A 16,977-nucleotide genomic window follows, 5' to 3' on the forward strand; every position below is an offset into this window, starting at 1 on the left:
TTTATGCGATGAAACTTGACAGTAGGGTGCATCGGGTTCCCCGGAGTCTACTGGTGAAATCTTGGCCAAAAATCATGCATGTAGCTGCCCTATCCGAAATCTGGCCTCTTTCACCGGTGGACTCCGGGGAACCCGATGCACCCCACCGTCAAGTTTCATTACTTTTTGATAACTCTATTTTAGTAGCCAAATATATTGTTTGATTTGACTTTGTCATTCAGGACATACTATATATAGATGAGTTTGCATTAATGCAAGGAGGAGCTCGACATGCAGATCGACGGAAGGATTCAACTCTGAATGAGTACATTGGCAACCTTGTTGCAGACTTGATGGTCTTTCATAAAAAGTGCTCAATAGGAGGGCAAGAAATAATCATGAAAATTCAAGCTTGACCAATTTTGGACCTTTTCGAGTGATACCTGTGACATCTAGCTTGGAGAAGGTGGTGCTAATCAAGCAGTCAAAGCTTCTTTACTTGTTTGACCAAACACGTGGTGGAGCAATGTGTGTGCTTGCTACATTAGGTGACCTTGCTAAAGTGTCAGATCCGCTTCTCTTGGAGAAATATCTGAAGGGGAAGCATATCATTTTTGAAGCAAAGAAGGAACTTATATTTTCATCGGAAGCTGGCCCCTCCTCTCCACCGATAAAAAAGCCAAGGAACAATTGAGAGTTCTTGTTAGCTATCGGCTTTTTGTATCTACCGTCACTAGTAGCCATCGCATGTATTTTTCTTGATGAATATAAGATATTTTACTTTATCCCTATAAATAAATATTTATTGAATAAATGTGTGGATCGTATAAGTGTAATGATAATGTGTAGTACGTGAATGGCGCATTTGCATACGTTAACATAATTCAACGTGTAGTACTGTACTTGCGATTGTGTAAGTGTGACGATAATGTGTGGTACGTGAATGATGCATTCACATACATTAACATAATTCAACGTGTAGTACTGCACTTGCAATTGTGCATAGGCAATAACGTAACTTGTATCCGTACATATTACTAATTTCGATGCGTTCGTACATTAAACAAAAATTAAGAGTCATGCGTGTCAAGAAACAAAACAAAACAACTTTACTCAATTATTTAAATTTAGTACACATCGCATGAGATATTATGTATATATAAATAAATACTCCAATGTGGCAGAGTATACAAAAAAATTTGGCCTTCCAAGATGCTATGGTGCTATAACACTCATTACAAAACCTTGCATCATTAATCTCGTAACTTATGGAGGAGTTCCCTTGCCATGTCGAAGCTAAATGATAAAGTTCATGTCTTTGTCTGCGATTATGATGCTTTCCATGGATGGTCACAAGTTGTGTATCATCGAACAAGTCGATGAGAAACCCCTCTACACAGCTGTTTGTAGAGCCTCCATAACTGCAGCAGTCCACCTTCCTATTGGTGGGCCATCCTGCACTCACGCCCAAAATCTTCCTATCCCTTTCAGTTCCAAGTCTTGCATGACTTCCTGAACAACCTTATGAAAACTTGTTGGGATGAGAAGCTCCATTAGGGCCAAAAACGCTTCAAAAATGGCACTTGTAAGGAAGTGATTAAGTTGCTAATTAGTTGAGGTTTAGGAAGAATAAAACCTCTAAATTTGGTTGTCCAGATGTGATTAATGAGAGAATATTTGGTTCATTGAAGAGGTCGGCCATTAATTGCCCTCATCTTTTAATCCAGGTCAGGGGTCACCTTTTCGGCCGTTTATTGTCTTGGAACTCGAGAGATTTTGTATTTTCGAGATTTTCGTACGAACTTCACATTTGTTTGCTCCCGCGTTTTCTTTCTACACACTATTCTCTTTTACCATTCCTTTTGTTGCACTTGCTTCCTATCACTGTGAGATTCTTGCTCGGTTCATTTGCTAGAATGTCTAGCAATACTACTTCAAATAACACAGGCGCAAGCATACGTAAATACAAGCTATCTATTCAGCTAGATCCGACTTACACATCTTGGAGAAGTATACATCATCGAGTATTGATAGATGAGATTGAAGCCAACAGGTTGCGAACACAAGGAATGAAGCATATAGATTTGTGGGTGGATGGAAATATCTATCCCAGGGATCCTTCTACAGGTAAACCACCTCCTTTTTTGAATGTCTATGACTATATAAGATATGCTGGAGAAGGTTACAATGGAATGCTTGGCTATTGTATGAGGTTATACTCTGCATCTTACACATATATAGCTCAAGTGCACGAAATGAAAAAAGCACTAGAAACTACACAAACAAATATTTTAGAGTTGACAAGTCAGATTGATATTTTGAAAAATGTTAACAATTCATTGCAGGATAAGCTAACACGCTTGAGAGAAACTCCAATAGGATTTAGAGAGAGGAAGAGACCATTAAAAAATATAACCAGCTTGTGTGAGAGAGCAAAGAAAAGGAGACTAAATCTTACAAAGAAATATGTCTCTAACATACTAGGCATAAATATCCGAGAGAATGAGGAAAGAATCAAACTTTTGAAGGAAACCATGAATAAGAAAGATATTTTGAGGATTCTTAAGTCACCAGAAAATGTGGATTTGAGAGGTCCAACTCTGAGAGAGTTAGTGAAGGATTTAAAAGGCACAGTGAAAGCAAATGAAATCGTAGAGACATGTGATACTGTGGGTATAAGTCGAAAAGGTTATCGTGCTATCTCTGGATTATGGTTTAAAAATCTTAAACACAATAGGGTAACTATATTTGGATTGCCCCGAGCCCTTGCAGTTTCGACTGCAAGAATTTCCATGAATCGCAAGATTCCACATGTTTTTGGAGATTACATTCACATCGAAAGGTCTATGTCCTATGAAAAACAAAAAAAACAGGCAATTTTTTATTACAATGAGTTTAACAATATATGGGTTGATCTAAAAAAGGTGCAAATTGCAATGGTTCACATGTATAAAATCACAGTAGAAGAAAGTTATGGTGTTCTAAAGTTTGCCTTGAAGTTGGATGAAGCACAGATTCAAAAGGGACAGAAGATGGAAAGAATTAGCATTTGCCTCATGAACATGGCATTGGACCATGGAAATGGTGAGGGCAAAGCTCCATTGCATAAGATCCAATCCGAGATGGAGATTTGGTGGATTGGTACAGCCTAGGTACCAATTGAAAATCATCAAATGTTAAAATGGTTGTTCAACCATACAGGTATTCCAAATATCATTAAGTCTCAAAGTGAAGGCGAAATGTTGGTAGTTGATGGGGTTGGTAAATTTAATGTGGAATGGCATATGAGTGCTGATTTGAAAACTATCAAATGTATGCTTGGAATATGTAATGGTGCAAATGCAAAATATCCTTGCATTTATTGCATGGAAAGTATTGGATCCAAAGATTGGAGTAGTTTGCGACCAGTAAGAAGAGCCCCAAATAGAGACTCTATAGATTTGAGTAAATTTAAAAACATAGAAGACATCTGGGATCCCATTCTTTCCATCTCTCTTAAGAATGTTCATATTTGTACTTTGCATGCAGAGATTAGAATAATCGATAAGCTTCTCAGGTTGCATCTTGACTACGCATATTCCATTAAGCCATTATCTTTATCAGATGAGTGTATTGATAAATGCGAGGCATTGCTATCGAAAATGGGATTTCATGGGGGCCAAGTTCACTTGAGAAAGGATCCAATACTTTCAGGAAAAACAAGAGATATCTTGGCCGATGTCTCTATGGGAGGCTCAAAAGCTAGACGATTCTTAGGAAACCATTCAGGAAGGCAGGTGAATGCGGCTTGGGAGTGTTGGAGAGAGCTATGTGAGATCACAACAAATGTTGCAAGCACGCTGAGGCTTGCGTTTCTTAGAATGGAGGTCTGGATACACCTTGATGTTTTTCTGAAACTCCTCGGGCAACATAAGACAACATATACATATGCGGAAGAGTTCAAAAGATCAATCACAAAGCTTGTTCAGGCGATAAAAGAGGCATGGGGAGAAAAAGATATCACTTTTTATCTGGTAAAGTAATAATTATTTAATATGGGCTTATTTTGATAGGTTTTTCAATTGGTATAAAATTTGTGTTACTTTGTATTGTAGCATATTCTTCATATTCATGGACCTTTCTTTGTGGAGGAGCATGGCCCCTTAGCAACTTATAGTAACCAAGGCATGGAAAAATCCCACTATCAAGCACGCACAAGTTATTTTCGAAGCACAAGGCATGGGGGAGGAGTTACAAAAAGCAATGCTTTGGAGGAGTTATTCAACTGGTTTTTTCGACGACAACTTCAAAGAATGCAAATAAAAGACGGCAATGACACATGAGCAATCGCACTTTTATATATAAGAAAGAATATATACAAAGCTAGTTTTCCAAAACTCTCACATTCTCTTCCTCCTCAGGAATCTTTTCTCTATAACGTAGAAATTTTTTTCTCTTGTAGCCAGCTATAGATTTTACATCAGTTCGGTCTGCAGCTAAGGCGTAGGATGAAAACGCCAAAAAGTATCCTACTCTAGAAGCAGAGTAACCTGGACCGTAGCCAAAAATCCTAATTGCTGCAGTCTTTTCCAAAAACATTACTTTGTGGGCATTATATTGTAATCCTGAGAAACCTAGAAGCCTTGTAAGAGCTTTAATACAAAGTATGGGCCATGCTGCATCCTCTGAGAAACTACTATGAAGTACAAAAAAGGAATCAGGGTCAATCCTAGCCAAGTAGTGGCCGAGTGCAATGTCTTTGAATGTGTTACTAGCAGCTCTCGATCCTTTGCCACGCCCCAAGAAGTTATCTGTATCAGCAATCTCCAACTGCAAATAAAACCCATACTGAATGAGCATGAAATGTAAACCTACCAATGTGTAAAAGCAAATTCAAAATTATCTTACCACTTGATTTTCATCGTACTCCAATTTAAATGGATTCCATAAATTAATTGATGATGCTGTCTCATTGGTGTTAGTCAATTCTTTAACATATTCAGACTCCTCTCTTCCAAAATTGGAAATCCCGAGTTCGCTTTGAATGCGATCGAAGTCCTCATCAGTAATACTCAACTCTTTCTCAGCTTCTTTGGCCTTTTCAAAACAAAGAGAGAGGGCCTCACCAGCATCAATAAACTTATCATCTAGAGTTTCTTTATCAAGTTTCAGAATCTCTTCCTTTGATTCATTTTCTGTGTCAATTATCCCATTTGCAGCATCAAAAGCCTCTGCAATAATTGCTAGACAATAATCTTCCCTGAGATTAAAAAGTTTTTGAATATCTGACAGTAAAATGTACTCCTTGTCCTTGAAAGGTATAGATGGTAGGGAAGGAACAATATGGTGAGAACTCTCATCAGGTTGAGGGTTTGTATCTCCTTGGCTCTCCTCAATGATAGTCTTAGCTTTGAAGTGAGCAACATCCAAATTCTCAGCAATAGAAGCCTCAAAATCTATATCTACAACCTCCTCTGTTTCCTTTTCATCTACCAGATCATCTAACATGCAAAAGCTGGCAGACTTTGCTCCTTCCAACTGTTGCTCCTCAGCTTTCACAGGGTATTTGACAAGGGTGAAAATAATAAAAGCAGCAGATTTTCTCATCATCTTGCAGTTTTTGGAATGAGTGCAGCAAAATATGTCTCTTGAATAAAACCTCTCCAGAGAGTGGGCACTGCAATTTTTAGTAAATACTGACTTTTCATTTCCTGTTGACCCAATGGGAACATGGACATATTCAATTGTGCCAACTTCAACAGAAGGACCTGCAAGATTTTCAAACTCCAAAAAGTCCTCCACAATATATTTTTCACAAGATTTCAGAACTTTGTCAAGTTCCCAATCAGGATTAAACACATTTTTCACAACTCCATAGAATGAGAGATCCATTCCATTCTGAAGCATAAAATCAAGTAGCCTCTCTGATGGAGTGATATCAGTGAGCTCTGATACTCCTTGACCTCTCACTACCGACGTTCGCTTCCCTGGAGATATACTTGGCCTTCTTACACTAGTGGCAGAGGATGGAGAGGAAAAAGAATCCACAGGCTCATCGCATGTTGATGCCCTTGAGCCTTTTGAAAGCCTTCTTCTTTTACCAGTTCCTGGAGAAACCTTGGATCCTAGGAATTCTATGGGTTCAGACATGTTTACAGCTTCTACCGATACGGCGCGATAAGAGAGAAACGATTCAGACGATAGGCCCCCTCACGCCGTATCGGTGATTCCAGTAAGAAGCAAGAGAGCCACAACGATGGTCACACGAGCTTGGGCAGAATGAGCTTGGGAGGAGAGCTGAAAGAAGACTCTGCAGAACCTCCAAAACGACGGGAAGAGAGGAAAGCGAAGAAGGCAAACAGTCGCTCTCGCGCCGTATTAGGATAAGAAACAAAGGTCCCGAAAAAACTGAAAAAAGCCGTACAGATAAGGGACACACCCTTATGTAGGCACGGAATTATGCCACCTGGCAGTATCCGTTGGTCTTCGACACGTGGCAGTAGCCGTTGGCCAACACGTGGCCGATAACCACGTGGCAAACAAGTGGACCGGTCGTTACTTGACACGTAGCATACGGACCATAAATGCAGATACATAGCACAATCAGCGTCGGACACGTGTCCGACACGTGTCATGATTGACGTGGGTATATAAGTGGTTATTTTTCCTACGTGTACACTTTTCATTTCTCGAGCTCTTCCGCCTTGCTTGCCGATACGGTGTGATACAAGAGTTGCGTCTTCTCCATTTCTTATCTCTCGCATTGTATCGGTGGTCTTTTGGCTGAGTCATTTATTCACTAGTCAAAACGAGGTGTGCCGATACGGAGCGAGGGCGTCCAAACGCTGTCGTCATTTCCTCCATATCGCGCCGTATCAGCAATTTGGTATCACCAATACGGAGCAGGTTTATTAACATCCCCCTTGTGTCATTGCCAATACGAAGCGAGGGCGTCCATACGTTGTCTTCGTTTCCTCCATATCGCGTCGTATCAGCATTTTGGTCTCACCCTTGTGTCATTGCCAATACGGAGCGAGGGCGTCCATACGCTGTCTTCGTTTCCTCCACATCGCGCCGTATCAGCATTGTGGTCTCCAATACAGAGCGAGGGCGCTGTTCCATTCTGATCATTTTGTTCATATCGCGCCGTATCGGAATTGCTCATTTCGTCCCTTTTCGCGCCAATTAGCCTGTTGGGTTTACAGATTTTTACTATTTCAGTTATTGTCCTTCTGGTTGTTATTTTTGATTTTCTAGATGGCAAGGACAAAGCAAACTGCAAGAAGAGTGTATCTGGATGGGAAGGACAGTGGGGGTAGAAGAAAGTTAAAATTTGATGAATCTGAGGAGGAGCCCTCTTCCAAGTTTCCTGAAGCTGGTCCATCACAGGCCCCAGAGCATTTTACAACAGAAATCCCCCCTACACCAAGTGTTGGCCTAACATCTTCCATGAATGTTTCTTCTCCTGAAGTTGAAGAAGCAAAGGGTGAGGCTTGCCCTATGAAAGATTCATTCCCTACAATGGCACCTGAGCCTACATCTGCTGAAGCCACTGAACCTCCCAAGCCACAAAAGAGAAAGAGGAAGTCCATGTTCTTCTATATGCAGAGATGTTTCAGTGAGATCAGGAAAGCCTAGAGAGCTACACAGCATGTCATTCCAAAAGCTGCTTTTATAAGGGTCGTTAAAGAGATCTCTGATAGATTGTCTCAAGTGGCAACTGTCTCTGGTCTAAATAAGAAGTGGCAACTCTCAGCCATTCTTGCCCTGCAAGAGGCCGCAGAAGATTTTGTTATTGATTTCATGAATGATGCTTACATTGCTGCCGCCCATGCTCATAGGATCACCCTTATGAATAAAGATTTCAGCATCATCAGCAGAGTCAGGTATAGCTTTGACAAAGTGCTGAGGCCCTTGCCTTCCAATGATCAAAAAGCCCTTGAAATCCTTAACATTCCCCCATAATTGTCCAGGAAAGAGAAAAAGCTAAATGTTGAGGATGTTACTCACCTTTACTCTACAAGGGGTGCCACCCAGCAGGAGGCTTTCTTGAGTGAAAAAAATCAGGAGGTGTTTGAAACTGAAGATGATGTTTACAAGAGGAAAGCCACATCACTTTCTCCCGTCAACAGCAAGAGGATGGGCAAAGTGTATGGGCAGATTCTTGTAAATGTTTCTGCGGAACCTGAGGAGGAATATCTTAGTATATCTCCCGAGGACAAGCCCATGTTGGAAAAAAGGGATGTCCAACTATCTGACTCCGTGGTTTTTTGTTGCATAAGGTAAGGTTTATATTTTCTTTTTTGCGTAAGTTAAGTCTTATAGGTTCAAGTATATTTTGGATGAAATTTGTATTGAATAGCTTTTGCTATTGACTGCAGGGCATTGGTCTCCTCTCTCACTCTCGATATCCGAAGAACCATATACATTGTTGATCCACTTCTCTCTGTGGAACTATTTGCAAAATCTGGTTCTAATATTTCACCGTTTTTTCGTAGCTTCGATAGTGTGACAAATTACCACATCTTTTTCCCTTATGTAGAAAGGTATTTTTCTTTTTCTGTAGAGGAAAATTTATATTCATTTGCTTTCACCCTTCTACTCACCTCTTTTATGAATTTGCAGAGGGCATTGGAGTCTCATCTACATTAATTGTCTTTCAAGGGAAATTATCTTTATGAATTCTCTCAGCGGTGTTCATGGTCAAGCATGAATGTATGTTGAAAGAAAATTACTTACTTTGATTTTATTTATAAAGAATATTTTGAACTTACAAAGCTTCCTTTTGCAGTGTTGGTAGACTCGTTTCTACATTTTTGGATACAACATACGAGGATCTTGCTGATCCTCAAAGGCCTTATACTTTTCTTCTACAAGAAGTTCCATTGCAAAGCGATGCGCATTCTTGTGGATGGAGAGTTATCTCAAACATTTGCAGAACAGTGGATTCAAAGTTGTTACAAATAGAAGGAGTGAATGTAAGTTAATTTCATTTGATGTTTGTGTAACCCTTATCATGATTTCTTTTCACTAACTTATAACATTTATTCTTACAGTGTAGAGACTATCCTGAATCATATGTTTGGTGGATAAGGGAGAGATGCATCGAGCTGATTCTGGACAAGGCAATCACACCATATGATCCTGACTCCCCTCTTCCTCCCAAAACTTCAATGGCCAAGGGCACAAGCAAGGGAAAGGGCAAGGGAAAGGGTAAGGACAATGGCAATGGTAAAGGCAAGGGCAAGGGCAAAGGCAATGGGACCACTGCTGCAGAGTCTAAGAAAAAAGGAATGCCAATGCTCTCTCCTCTTAAATTTGATCCATCCCCTCTTAAGCCCCAAGAAAAGAGACTACCTGTAAAGGTGAAATTTTTTCAACAATCAAAGAAAGGCCCTGTGAGAAAAAATATCTTTGAAGAAATCGATAAAGAATGAAAATAGCAAACATAAGCATACACGAGCCTTATTATTTTGGCTTTGTACATTTTTATGCAATTTTTGTACCTCATTGTGTAATGAAAATTTTCACTTGTAAATCGAATGTAATGTACATTTTATTTATACACATTCGAAAGGTAACTTGCTTCATGATAGCTTATGAGTTCCCATTAAAAAATATCTTAAGGACAGTCTATTAAGATAAATTCCTTCCAAGTTTTGATTCTCAAGGCTCAAAACTCACAATTGTGGGAGACAAACAACTCGTACAAAAGAAAGAGCGCTCGGCTCTTTTACCAATTGTTACACCATTCACTTTGAACTTATATCTAGGGGATGTATTGTCTAGCAATTCCAAGGTATCCCTCACATCTTTCAGACTCCAATTGGAAGTAACATTCACCTTCTTTACTTCTTCATGCGGCAAAACGTGCACCGCAAGTTTATATGGTGTGTAATCTGTATCGGAATCCAAGGGAACCCAAATACCCAATCTTAGTTTGTATCTCCTGTAATCAAAGCCCAAAGCAAGAGTTTGGCGAGGGATACTGTAAGCCAAAGCCAAGGATTGAGGGCATGCACTGCACCTCAAGATATCACCCTTATGGTCGCACTCTCTAGATTTCCAATGCGTCCCTATAGTGTTGTCCAAATCCTCTTCCGAAAAGTTTCTACTTAGCCAGGATACCTTCGTTCTTTGTAAATTTGATGTTTTGAAGCAAGCCACGAAGATATGGAGGGGTACAAACCATGATAAACGTATTCTTCTTGAGATCCTTCCAGCTGTCATGGACTTTTTAATATCCTGAGATATTTTGAATTTGAAACTCTGCACCATTACCTTGTCAGGAATCTCCCAGTTTAGAGATGAAAGACTTGGCAATGGCAAATCTTCGATATTCCCATACCTATCCGCTTTAGAGGGAACCACATACTGTGCATAATATATAAAAACCTTGCATTCACTATAAAAAGACACAGTTTGATCGGCATAAATAATGTCTACCAATACCTTATGAATGGCATGAAAAGTCCCACTTAGGCTTTCCATAGGTTGCCATTCAATACTTGTTGATGGAAAGATATCTACAATGATGAACCGTTTGTTAGAACTTGCATAAATGGAAAATAATTATATACGTTATTCAACTTATAACTTACAATGTATTTGTTGGGGAACACGTTCGTTTGGAGGCAAGTGCATATCCTTGGCCATGTAAACATGTTGCACCTTGACAAACCAGCCTTCGGGCATAATTTTGAAGGCAATGATACGCCCCTTCCAGTGATGTTTTATATCATCTCGTTTTCTTCTTTTCACCTTATGAGAGCCCTTGCAAGATGGCAGCATGGTAACCCAATCGTTTACAGCAAAGGTTTTGGGCTCAAAATTTCCATCTACTCCCTAGCTATAGACTGTGCAAGAGTGTATTAAATGAGAAGGGCGCCTGGAGGAAGCCATGAAAAGAATGAAAGCGCAGAGAAAGAAGCTCAAAGAGGGGTGAATGAACTAAAAAGTAGCGCCAAGAACCCAAATGAGTATGTATTGGGCGCCAAAAACAATATTGAAAGATCTCCCGACTTTCAAAAAACTCATTATTAATTTCATCACATCTCTGTCACGTATTTTGTTAGATTTGTAAGTAAATAACGTCTTTGGGACTCCAAAACATGTCAGACTTTAGGGGTTTTGGCTAAAAAAGAAGAGAGAATCACGAAATGGACTCCACTATCTCTAAAAAAGAGGAGACAAGAATACCATATTCTTGCACACGTGGCGAACTCTCTTTGGCCCTTTCCTTAATCCCGTGATTAACAAAAGTGCATTTTTTGAAGCGTTTTTGGCCCTAATGCATATCCACGTTGGATTCTCCTTATCTCCCGAAGGGTGACAGTGACTGGTTTTCATCTCCTCTTCTTATGTGGTGGTCCTTGTGCTCTATGGGGAGCATCTGTTGTTGCACTATAGGAGGCTCCACCTTGTGCTCTAGGTGTGGCGGGCCTTGGCGTGAGGTCTTCCCAAGGCCGAAACGGCGACATGCTTGCTTGGTGCGTGACATGCAAACTCAAGGAGGGCAAGATAGAGAAGAGACAGAGGTTGGGGACGTGAGAATAGAGGAAGCAAAGAAAGCAAGATGTAAAAATGAGAAGACGAATGAACTTTTAATCCATTTAAACCCCAAAATTGGGTTAATGCAACTTCATACACACTGTCCATCATGTAATCGTAAATCCATAACCTTTTATCAGAATGCGACAAAACTTCACATGCGCACTCGTTAGGTGGCCAAGAGTCCAAATTATTATTATTATTTAAATGCTTCCTGACCCTTGGTTCGAAGTCTAGCATCTAGAGCCACTCTCTTGCCAGGAAAGTGGCTCCAGACACTAGACTTCGAAGTAGGGGTCTACATGCATTTTTTTCAAAAGAAAAAAGGGCTCTTGATCACCTAACAAGTGCGCATGTGAAGTTTCATCACATTTTGATAAAGTGTAGTATTTTAAAAATTATCCCACACCAAAATTATGGATGGATTGATAATTGAGAAATCAACATCGCGACTATTGGCCCTTAGAAACTTTGCACCACATAGACTATACAGAGGCATCATAAATAAAGTTTACAACAAGAAATGGAAAAATTTTGCATGTCTTTCCTATTGAAATTGACAATGCTAATAAAAACTGTAAGTAAGAATTGAAAATACAATGAAGATGCGCAATCAAAGTTGAGAGTGAAGGACAAGAATAAAATTTTAATTCATATTATAAGGGCGCATACAATAGTTTTGCACTGGGAGACTAGTCATATGTCCAATGCACAAGGATAACACTATGCCAAAAAAGATAACACTACAAACTATGTTCATTCCATTGGAACGAATGCATCCTTCACTACTTGAAGATTTCTTACAAGTTGGAAGTCCTTGGGAGTTACAATGATGTGGTTCGAATGTATTGCACAATGCTATGCAGTCCATCAAGTCAACTAAAAAGTCCTATGCAGCACATTGTAGAGCATGAAGACATTCTTTTGTGAAGCGATCAGATCTATCATGACCTTGTGCCAAAAACCACCTCCTGCTTTCTGTGCAATAGAGGTCTTGCACAATCTCGCAAACAAGTCTCGAGAAGCTCGCCTTTGGAATGATGAGATCAAAAGAGTGTTGATACCTCCTAATTTCTCTCAAGGCCACTGTACCAGGCTTCCACTTGCGTTTCTTGTGGGGATGCTGAGGAGGACCCTTGTTTCTCTCAAGGTTCGTTAGGTTGATAAGGGGGTGCATCTGAGCTAGTAGATGCTCCAAGGGGCTGAACACGATATGGGGCTCTGAGCAAAAGCTTATTTGCAACTACCTTAGACCTAGCCATCTTTCCTGTACAAGAGATGTGAGAACTCAATGAATAAGATAGAAAGTGAAACCCTCTTTTATATAACCCTAAACTGTAAGACTCATTCACATAGATGCACTCTCTCTTTCTCTCTTAAACTATGAATTACATTCACACTTAACACATTGTTCATCTTACTATCTTAGCTCTCTTCGAACCCATTTGCTGCCTTGTTGAAGCCTTGTTTCTAGCCACTTGGCATGGTTTTCTTTGGCACTTGAGACTTCATAACGCACTCTTTTAGTGACACGACGTAATTCCATCATGTCTACAGCCGATTCATCAACACTTTCATTTACTCTCTTTTGCGAGAGTTTAGATTCATCTGCTACTATAATCCTATACCACCAAGATAGCAATTGGATTATTGGATTTCTACCATTCACCCCTCCACCATGATCAGTTTTTCTTTGGTATGCACCACGCGCTATCCAATGTGAATTTTCCATCCCTTGTGTGGATCAAATTCCAATGCTTTCCTTTTCTGCAAAGTATGGTCCATGTGCCTCAAGGATATGCTACAAAGACACATATCACACATGAGTAAAACTATGCTCAATAGTTTATACAATTCATACAATTTTAAAATATTAACTTAGTACACATCATGTAATGTGTGATAGAGCTTTTGCCCCATGTTTTCGTAGAAGCTATGCACAACATTGATAAATTCTTGCATATCTTCATTGTTAAACACCATCTTGCGAAGTAAGGGAGTCAATTTGTTAAAACTTATCCAAACCTTAGCTTTGGCCAATCTTGTTTTTCCTCCATTACTTTGATCAGGAACTGCAAAATGTAACTTTTTCCACCCATTGATAAACCATGGCATTCCCTTTCTCATTGATGGGTGCTCGCTCCACATTCCTGATCTCTTCTCATCTTTTTCAATCGTCACTTGATGCTTGTGTAGCCCAATTTCTAATAGCACTTGCTCCACATTCCTACATATTGCAATGGCTTCTTTTTCTGGTTGCATCCTATAAGCAAAGCAAATGTATTCATATACAAGTTTCTCCATGATTCTGACAAAAGCATGCAATGAAAAAATATGAATACGATCCAATGGAATGTTGAAGATGGGCTTCCAAGTGGGATCTTCTCTATTGCGCGTCGGTGCAGCACTTATCACCCTTTGCCAATTCTTCTTTCAGTCCTTTCCTTTCACCCTCTCTATCAAGCAATATAGGCATAGATTCTTTGTATTTGCACCATTGGAGATTCCAAACATGCATTTTAAATTTTCAAATCTCCTGCAAGATGCCATTCAACCAAGTATTGACCATACCCTTCAACCGAGAGCGTCCCACCATGTTCGTGATGATCGATGATTCTTGGAATGCTTGTGTGCATAAAAAATAGCTGCAGCACCTCAAATGTTTCCTTAGGAACTTCAAATGCAGCAAGCCACCACACATGGTGCTCGGATTGAACACTAAAGTTCCCTGGGTTATTCTTGTCGAATTGTAAAGCTCTATTCATCAGAGTTACACTAATTCTTTCAAGCTTTAATCCTTTGACGACCTCACTTTCATCTAATTTTATAACAAACTGCAATTTACTATTACATTTCTCAATAGACATATTGTAGTATATTACCATTGTCGACTGCACCTTATACAAATCTAAATAGTAGTTGTTGAGTTCGGTGAACTTCACCTCGTATGCATTTTTGGTCTCAACCTTTAGTGTTTCCATGCATTGAACATGCATGGGATCTCTTATCAGCTCCAAAACTTTTGTATTAAGTTGCCATCAGGCCTCTATTAACTTTGAAGGTTGAGGAAGAGGCATGATTTTACTTCTCTTCAGCACACGACCAAACCCAACCTTCACACCTTTGAATATCTTTGAGTAAGTCGTTGTGCTAATACTGGCCCTATCACAAATAGATTATGCATCCATAGCTGAGAACTCATTTGACACATCTTTTAATGTACACTTAATCACATTTTCATTCAAAGCCTTAAACTTAGGATTGCTCAAAGCGTTTTCCAATGTACTTGCCTTCAGTAATCTACTTATACATGATCCAACCTCACCCTCACTTGGGTTCTCTTTTTTAGCTACCTTACATGCTTTGATATGTCGCTTCCACTAGCCGCTATTCACAATTAACTCATTGATTGGCTTCTTCTTTCATTTACGCTTCTGTGTTAGCTTGCTGTTGATCTTTCTCAAGTCATCCAATTGTGACTTTGCCTCCTCATATGAGTTACCAATGTCATGGATAGTATCTTGCATTGAAATAATATAATTGTTTTGTTGAATTATAGTGTCATTCAGCTATACCACTTGTCCTATGAGCTGTTGTATATGAAGTTTATGTGCAGCGATCACATCATGGTAATTTTTTATGATTGCTTGGCAAGTTGTAAATACTTTGAATGCCTGATCATTGAGCCGCCTAGTATAGCCGAGCAACCCATTTTCACCCTCGCACACATACTTCAGCAAATTTGTGATTCCTGGGAAAGTTGGAGGTCTATTTTTTAAGGGGTCAATTGGGTAGATTTCCCCATCAACCCACAAATCCACATGTTTCAATCCCATTTGCCTGTAACTTTGCAAAACCTGAGGGTTGACACTGATACGCTAGGTTCTTTTGAATAATGGGGCATATTCAATCTCTATCTCAATATGCAGCTCCTTCTTTCATGTATTTATTTTACTATTAATAGAAACGGGGAGCCTACTTGGTTGTCATAAGAGGTAGGGTGGAGATGCACAGAGAGGTATACAAAGGTGCCAGGGAAAGAAGGGTGTAAGTAATTCACTCTGTTAATGAAAGTTGCATAAACATAGAGAAGAGGTCACAATAGAGTCATGAGAGAGTATAGATATGGGGAAAAATAGCTCAGAGGGGTAGGGATGTCCAAGACTTTTCGTATTTTAGACATTTCTATTTTACCTCTAAAAACATCTCCAAAAAACACGAAATTTGACCAGTTGGTTTGTTTTTTGAACATTAGCTAGAATATAAAAAATCTCCAAAATATCTTAAAATGAACTTTCAAATTTTCATTTTCCTTGTTCTCGATTTAAAAATCAGTTACCTCGTATCTACTAACCATTTTGCATTGAAAACGAAGCACCACACTCCCATAACTAACTCATTTTTTAATATAAAATTTGGTTAAAAAAGACTCCTTGAATGAGGAGAGAAAAGGAATCTGAGTATATCTTTGTAGATAATATAAAAAAGACAAAACAAGATTGCAAAAGTGGAGAGAGAAGAGGATTATTTTACTATTCTTCTCTCCTCTTTTCATTGTTCTAAGGAGGAGAGAGGGGGGGCTAAAAGGCCCATTTGTGAGTTCATTTTTTTCCTAATGATATGAGCTTTTTTAACCCACAATGGAAACATTCACTATCTTTCTTGGACCTGGATTTGTTAACCCCATCCAAAGCCTTGGTTCTTACCTTTATATTATTTTTTGCCTCTTTCTTTCTAAATTTCCAATGCCCAACTAGTTTTGTGGTCCATTGATTTTTTAAGCATCTTTTCAACCAATAAGCCATCCATGAGATGACTGAACTTCATCTCACCATCTAGTGATGAATCACTAATAGGACTATCCTAAAGGTGTCCCATAATGCAGGCAAGGAGCACAACAAAAAGATTTCATTAGCCTCATCTTTGAAATTTAACTTTTGAGCCTACATGTGACTAAATATGATGTTGACTTCATTCAAGGCGAGTAGCATTACTAGTGCTTGCAACTCAAACAACTTTTTCATTAAAGACAATTTCCTTCTCATAAGTATCTCATAGCTTCTTTCATAGGTTGTGTATTGTGGTCTCATTCACAATTGTAAAATACATAGATTCTGCCAATTACAACCAAATAATGGATTTGGTCGTGTGCAACAAGCTCCAACTAATCCATTTCAGACATATCTGAAGCTAGTTTTGCATCTGTGCCTCTTATGGGTCTCAACTCCTTCTCAATAAGGACATCTTAGATCTACTCCTTTCACAAATTGAAGTTATTACCATTAAACTTTCTAGTGCTATATAGTTCCATATCCATTGACAATGGTGAAGCCATTTGTGCAAAATAGTAACTAATTGTCAAGTAATAGCAACAAAAAAATCAACAAACTACACCATGAAACTAACTGAATTTCTATATCACTTGCTCAATATAACCAGAACTAAGAGAAGAAAATCATTGTATATAGT

Source organism: Lygodium microphyllum, chromosome 14 (assembly GCF_053477565.2).
Source record: "Lygodium microphyllum isolate KBCC chromosome 14, Lygodium_microphyllum_v1.1.10, whole genome shotgun sequence".
In the NCBI taxonomy this organism is placed as follows: Eukaryota; Viridiplantae; Streptophyta; class Polypodiopsida; order Schizaeales; family Lygodiaceae; genus Lygodium; species Lygodium microphyllum.